General features: G+C 39.9%; 1 pseudogene; it reads right to left on the minus strand.

Moving 5' to 3' along the window:
* Positions 1–3,987: 3,987 nt before the first annotated feature.
* LOC148142475 (uncharacterized) lies at positions 3,988–6,281 on the minus strand (annotated as a pseudogene).
* Positions 6,282–7,643: the final 1,362 nt, after the last annotated feature.

The raw sequence follows: 7,643 nt of genomic DNA on the forward strand, positions 1-7,643 counted from the left end.
CCGTAGTGTAATTATATCAATAAAGATATGAAACAAGATGCGCTTTTCACCAATCTTGCAAACTGCACCAGACTTTTTGGTTATTTTGTAAATGTTCTGCCGCTAATTCCTTCATGGATGGCATATCTATGACCTCAGGCGGTATCTGCCATAAGGAATGCCACAAGCACATCAGTGTCCAGATGAAGGAATTACTCGTTGTCTCATCCTTAGAAGATTTAACTACTATCCTTCACTTATGGCCACTATGATTATGAGCGACGTATATTGATTATTAACTGAACATTGTTTCTTTATCTGCTGATGTACACTTCTGCATCCTGCTATTATGTTCCCAGCGAATTTAATCACATTCCATATTTCCCCCTTATTAATTGATCCCTTGTTCCAAACTTGGTTTTATTGATAAACAATTTCTCAATCGATTGCCTTTCATAACAATTTAAATGCTTCCATTATTGCATTGAATGATTAGATTCCCTACAGTGTGGAAACAAGCCCTTCGGCCCAACAAGTCTACACAGACCCTCCAAAGAGTAACTCACACAGATCCCTTTCCCTCTGACCAATGCACCTAACACTGTGGACGATTTAGCATGGCCAATTCACCTGCCCTGCCGATCTTTGGACTGTGGGAGGAAACCAGAGCTTCCAGAGGAAACCCACGCAGTCATGGGGAGAATGTGCAAAATTCACGCAGTCGCACGAGGCTGGACTCTGCCCTGGGATCTTGGTGCTGTGAGGCAGTAGTGCTAACCATTGAACCACCGTGCAGCCGAGAATGCTATCGCTAACTTCTGTCATAAGGACTGGCGTGGTCCCAATTTTCCTTCCATTTTTGTCCCACATAGTAACACACCATTTCTGTAGTACACGTAGTCAGTATTTGAATACTTGTCGTTGCTTATCCATCGCTATCCTTTTCATTTCCCAATGTTTAACAGCTAACGCACACCACAGCCCATCATATTTTCTCTTCTTAAGATTCAGGATTCACGTCTCAGAATCAATTGTTGACTCTCAGTCATAATGAAGATAACTATCGCATAATGTTCACTCGTCACTCAGGGATCTCTCAGAACGATATAACCAATTATTTATTTCTTATTGAGTAATGCCCACGTTAATGTGTTCTGTTCTCAAATTATTTAATTGATATATTTTTATATATGGTTATATATATATTTTTATATATCGATTTACAAAGATGTGACTAATTTTATTTGCCAAATCTATATGTGTTTTAATATCACCGACAACTACAGCTATTAATTCAGGGCAAGAAAGGCTAATTTCCCATTTAATGTCATTTGTATCACGACTGATTGGTGGTCTGCATAACAAAGCAAGAACGTTTTTGGCCTCCAAGCATCTCTCAATTCGACACAAAGATTCTACGTTGTCTGAGCAAATAACATCACTCAATAAAATGTTTATATCCTATTTAAGGAATAATTCAGCTCCAACACCTATTACTTTTTGGCTGTCCTATCCAAATATTGAACAGTCCTGGATGATCATTTCCTATCTCTGGACGTCCTGCAGCCAAGTCTCTGATCTCAATGATATCTCTGCGTTACATTTATTCGTGTGATTAATTTAATCCCTTTATTTTGAATGTTCCCTCTATTCAGGTTCAATGTCTTCAGGTTTGCCTTTTTCGTATCTGCTTCCCATTATTTTTGACATCGCCCTTTTTAGATTATGAGCCATGATTGCTCTGCCTATTGCTCTATTATTTCTACTCCCTTTTGTCGTTTGCTGCTTTACGTGGTTCCCCTTCGCTTGATTTCATGGTTCCCACATCACTGACAAATTATTTTATACCATCCCGAGCTTCAAGCCCTAATACTCCCCCATGGGCATCAGTCATGGTTCTGACCAGGTGGAATCAATCCAGTTCCTGCTGGTCGCACCTCCACCAGGACTCCTAATGCTGGCGCAACCTGAAAACGTCCCTTTCACACCACCTCTTTTGTCACGTGTTGGTTTGATCTATCCTGTTTTTCCTCTCGAATTGAATATTACGCTGCTATCAATCCTGACATCACGACTTTTGAAGTGCGACTTTTTAGCCTCCTTCCCAACAGCCAATATTTTGCATTTTTGATCTTGCCCTTCTTTGTTGCACACACTTCGTTGAAGTGAATGCATATCATGACGACTGCTTCCAGGAGGTCAAATTACCGTTCAGAGACTTCCCTGATCCTTTCACTAATGATGCATCATACCATTCATGTTTGTGGTCACAGAGATATCCATCTGTTCTTCTTATAATTGAATTTATGTTGTATTTCCACACGTTTCAATATTCCCCTCTGCAGCGGAGCATGTGGAGGTGTCTGAGAATTGGCTGTTGATGCTTTCCCCTCAGAGGCCATTGCCCTCATCAATATGCAAAGTGCAATGTCTGATTTTAAGGCAATATCGACAGTGGATTCCTGCATTTCCTTCTCAGTCCTCATAATCTGCGTGATGGCCATCTGTTCTCTTCCTGCGTCTGTGTTTTATACTGCTGTGTGCCTACCTTCCTATACTTAATATCTATGAGTTCCTCATCTTCGTGGTAACTTCAAACTTCCCAGCCGCCATTCCAGCCAAATGCCAGACTTCCAGGAATTGCAACTGGGGACATTTTCTGCACACATCTTGGTCTGGCTGCCCACGTAAAACACAAGGAGCACTCCAGGGCTTTGATTTAATACCTTGCCTGTTTTAGCCCATTAAACCTAATTTGTTTGAAGATGCATAATATCTGATGCTCTGGTTTTGTGATCAAATGGGACCTTCCAAAAAAATGGAAATCAGCAAAATTGCACATAATCTTCCAAAACTTTAGCTGTTACTTATTTCAACATTCTGCATTTCAAATAACCACGGGTCGGGACCTAGATCACATTTGGAGCGCTTAGTTTTCCCAAATGAATCACAGAATTGCTGCAGCACAGGCAGAATTCAATTGGGCCACTGTCATTGCATTGACTATTCAAGGTAGAATCATTACAAAGCGCTATCCCCCTGCTTTCCCCAACACCCTTGCAGGACATATTCTTCATGAAAATACACGTTTTTCGCAGATTGTACAATTATTACCTTCCATCTTTAATCCCTACTCCTGCTTTAGTGCCGGATATTGAAACATTCCTAATGTCTTCGTCTATGAGAGATGCAAATCGTTTGTTCTATATACGCACCATTTTCTATTTAACCATTGCTAATTTACGAGATCAATTCATTCAGGAATCCTTCAGCTGCTCTCATTTTTTTTACCTACCCTTATATAAATTCTTACTCGCTTCTTTTCGATGCGCTTCTTGTTACTTCACACTTTTATTCTGCACTCTCCACTTATCGAAATATCATCCATTGCTGGTTCTTTTTAAAAACAAAAACCTGTTCCCCGTCAGCCTCACAGCATTGACAGTTTCATTCACCTTGATATGATTCTTTACTTCCATAATTATTCACGAATGGTTCACCCTTCCCTTTAAATATTGTTTCAGTGAAAAGTATCCTTTTTGAGAGTTGCAAAATGTGTCATAAATAGCGCCTTACTGCTTATTCACCGCGTTGGTATTTCATTTTTATTTGCAGTCCAATCTAACCAAATGTGCGTTCAGGGGTTTGTTATTTAAGTTAAGGAGCCAGGTTTATTTTCGTATTTGTCATCCTCAAACTGGACGGCATTTCGTCATGTTGTCATCATTCTATCTTCTTCGCACAGCGTTCACTGGAACCTCTCCTCTATCTATTGGTCTTCTTAAACATACAATGATGTACATAGGCAGACACACCCTCTCCGCTTTTGTTGCAATATTCCGGGGAAAAATCCACTGATATAGGCTAACAGATCAGAGAGACAAAAACAACGCAGCAAAAGTCCTCGACATAACCTTGGTTCAAAGGTGTCTGAAAATCAGACACCAGGAGTGTGGATTGCACAGCAACTGATGCAGCATGGATTGCAGATGGTATAGATATTCACTCTCAATGTTTAACACATTTCAGAATTGGAGTAAAAGGATATTTCAACATAATCTTCAACTCCTCTCTGAGCTTAGAATGTATCACAACATAAATCGCACTGTTTGTACAGCAATTGAGCATCTGGAGCATGTAACCCAGTTTCATGACATAAAGAGGTATAGAAAGGGATGAATAACCTAAAACTTCCATTCTCCAGTTCGTGGAATACACTGTTGATACTGACCATGACAGTAGAAAATTCCCTGAGACAAGAAACAACAAAATGATTGAATTCCTTCGACTCTTCATCTCTGGATCTCTGGTGCTTTTATTTGTCCTCTGACTGTGGACCCTCCTTCGGACTTTGCTGGTCACTGTAATCTGTTTGATAGTTAATAAATTGAGAAGCAGAACGAGAATAATGGCAATTCCCGGCGTTAATGTGAAATGACATAACTCAATTGCCCCCCCACGTCGGAGAAAACCTGACATCACCTTTCAGCCAGCAAAACCAGTGTTTGTTCCTCAGGTAGTAGTGACCTGTAAATATAAAATACCAGAAAATATTCGTCGAACAGCTGAATACAGTGACTGTGCTCAGAACCACAGCTGTCGTTTTCACACTGCAATATTTAACTTTAAGAATTGGGCAACAAATGGCCACAAATCGATCAAAGGTAAAAATGACGGTGAACCAGACACTACAGTCAGTGGCTGCATGAAACAGGACAGCATGGATATTACATGCAAGGATACCTTCTAAGAAATGATGCTCTTCCTTATAGACAAATAGAATGTGCCGCAATATGAGGTCAATGATTAAAACCAGGAGATCTGCCACTGCCATCGTCAGCAGGCAGTGAGTGACATTTCGTGAGATACCGCAGTTTTTCCGTGACAAGATAACAATGGTTACTAGATTAGCTGTGAGGAAAACAAAGAATGAATTAAAATACCCTGCCTGAATACTAGCAGACATACTGAAGACGCATTGCAACGTGCAAATGACATTCTGTGCTCATGATTTCGAAAGTTTGCAGCAATTCTTAGCTTATTTGTTCTATCTAACTACTGCCATTCCATACATAGAGCATGGAATAGTAATATGAGATGAGATTTAATAAATGTTTCTGATTGTTTCAACGAATTTTGGATCATGCTATAAATCACTGGAGCTCACCTTTATTTTTGGAATGTCACACAGAGGTCAGTTAGTATGAATTTGTGACCCACCTTTTCAATGCAATAGTTTTCTGATCAGTTTGGGTTTGAAACAAAAAAAAAAACGACTTTTCCCTGATAATTACCGAACAGGCCTGCATTAATGTGGATTATATACAGAGTAAAGTGACGCACAAAATTGGAACCCAGCTTAAAATATTGAACATTCACTCTGTGTGCAATTTACAATTTGCGCTGCAGGACACTCCCAAAGCTCAATGATTTCCTCCGGTTCGTAATTGCTGTATTCCTGTATAAGTGGGATCTGCCTTAGGATAAAAGAAAAGTCTTCAGTGTTCATACTAGCGTGCAAAAATGGACACAATGACATAACAAGTTTTTATTAAATCTTGAGGACTCATTATATCGGAATGGAATAGTCAGTTACGTTTCTTGCTCGAAATATCATCATAGCTGTTAGGCTGCTCTAACGCTTTCTGTTTGTTCTTGAAAAGAACGAAACGAAACCTCAGGAACATATGACCATGGTTGAGCGATGAGACATGTCAGGATATACTTATGTGCAAATATATTTTGGAGACATGTCATGCTAATGGAAGTGTATGACTGGGCCAACAGTTAAGCAACGCTGCGTGTAATGAAAACAAATATGATAGATTAAATCGACCAAGTATTTCAACTGCATGGATATGAAGTCAGTGGATATGTGGTACTTAATCAGTGAGTCGTCAGTAAGACTGCAAGGCATCCAGGATTAAAAGTTTAACAGCCCGACATAGAGGAGAGTAGAAGCAGCAACTTTAAGAGAGTAAATTTCAAGCGTTGTCAGACTGCTATCAATGATTTGTAGAATGAACAACAGAAAAGAATGAAAATCACTGCAGCAAGGGGCGTACCATGCGTATCGCAGTGTATTGTAGTGCAACGTACTTACCAGGCACTGCAACAATAGCAAGAATGGGATAATAAATGAATTGAATCATCCGAAGGAGCGTTCGAATACGATGATTCAGTGACATCCGATCAACATTATTTGTAAAGAAACGCAACGTCTCAAAGAAACCCCTTCCTATGTTTTTACCATTCCAATGTATTGTCACATTTTGCAGTGGTATCGTACCATCCCAATCCATTATGTCATTCCAATCCATTGATGTACCATTCCAAACGGTAGTTCTGATATTCCAATCCATTGTACTGCTTTAAAGCTTGTTGTCCTTGGATTCGAATCAAATGCTGTATCTGTCCAGTCTCTCATTGCCAGATTCTTATGTATAGTTGCATTATTCTAATCTGTCATTTCCCAGTACCAAACTAGGATATCCTCCGTCTCTCTTTCTCAAGCTCTCGTTTTCTGGTATCACTAATTACTGTTTGTACCAGGGGTTTGAAGCCACTGACACGATGAGAGAACAAATCGAGTGATGCTACTTATGAAGAGGTGAAGTACACCCTTAGGTACCCAATTAGGAGCGATGAAGACTGGCATTAGTCACAGTTACTAAACAAACAAGTTCAGTTAACTGTGTTCAACCCAACTCCCGTTGAGTCAGAATAAAACGATGTGTTGGAGATTGACGGATGGAATACTGATGTGATAGATGAATGTGCTGTCTGTAAAACGCGAGTGTGGCTAAAGCCTGAGCATAACAAGTGTGGAGCTGTGATTGTGAATGATAATGACTTAACCATTTAACTACAGATTAATGTGGAAACGAATATCCAAGGTTTAGGGCTCCAAGCTGAAGCCTGACATTCTGGGTGGGCTAATGAAATAATAGGTGGTGAACAGTTGTTCAGACAACAAAGAAATGTATGGTGTATTTGGTTGGACTCAGCTTCCAGCAATGTGAAAACATCTCTGCTGTTCCAAAGCATAGCTGTTCGGTACTTTATATCTTCTTTGACATCATTACTAAGTCGAGATCTGGGGCAGAGAATTTCAAAGATTCATCAGCATCTGACTGAAGAAGTTCCTCGTTATCTCACTCCTAAATGGTTTTCTTCGCTTATGGGGAACTGCTATGATATTAGCCCACACAATCGGGACAAAACTCATTCTTGCACTTAGTACCAATCACTTTAAAAGCTTCGGTATTTTCATGAATGTTGCCAATTACTTCTAAATACAGATATTCCAATGGCCCCATCTTAAGGCAAGGAACCACAACTGTTTACAATACACGAGGTGCCGTCATATGAGTGTTCTGTTCTCTTTAGTCAAGACATCTTTGCTCCGATAATCCAATCTTGTTGTGTTAAAGGCTAACATGAGGTCTGCCTTCTGAACTGCTTGTTGGACATGCATGCTCATTTTCGGGGTCTGCTGAACAAAGAAACCCAGATGTCTGTTTGAGTCCTGTTGATGTTATGACTGGTAATGCCAGATCCCGATGTAAGAGCTGACCAGCTAGTTCATTTACAAGCCGGAAGAAATGCAGCTAGAGAAAATCAGAAAGTAAATCGAAAAATAGCTGCAGAACATTTCTGAGGAA

This window comes from Chiloscyllium plagiosum, unplaced genomic scaffold (assembly GCF_037043375.1).
Source record: "Chiloscyllium plagiosum isolate Xiang-an unplaced genomic scaffold, Cpla_swu_hap1 HiC_scaffold_29, whole genome shotgun sequence".
Classification (NCBI taxonomy): Eukaryota; Metazoa; Chordata; class Chondrichthyes; order Orectolobiformes; family Hemiscylliidae; genus Chiloscyllium; species Chiloscyllium plagiosum.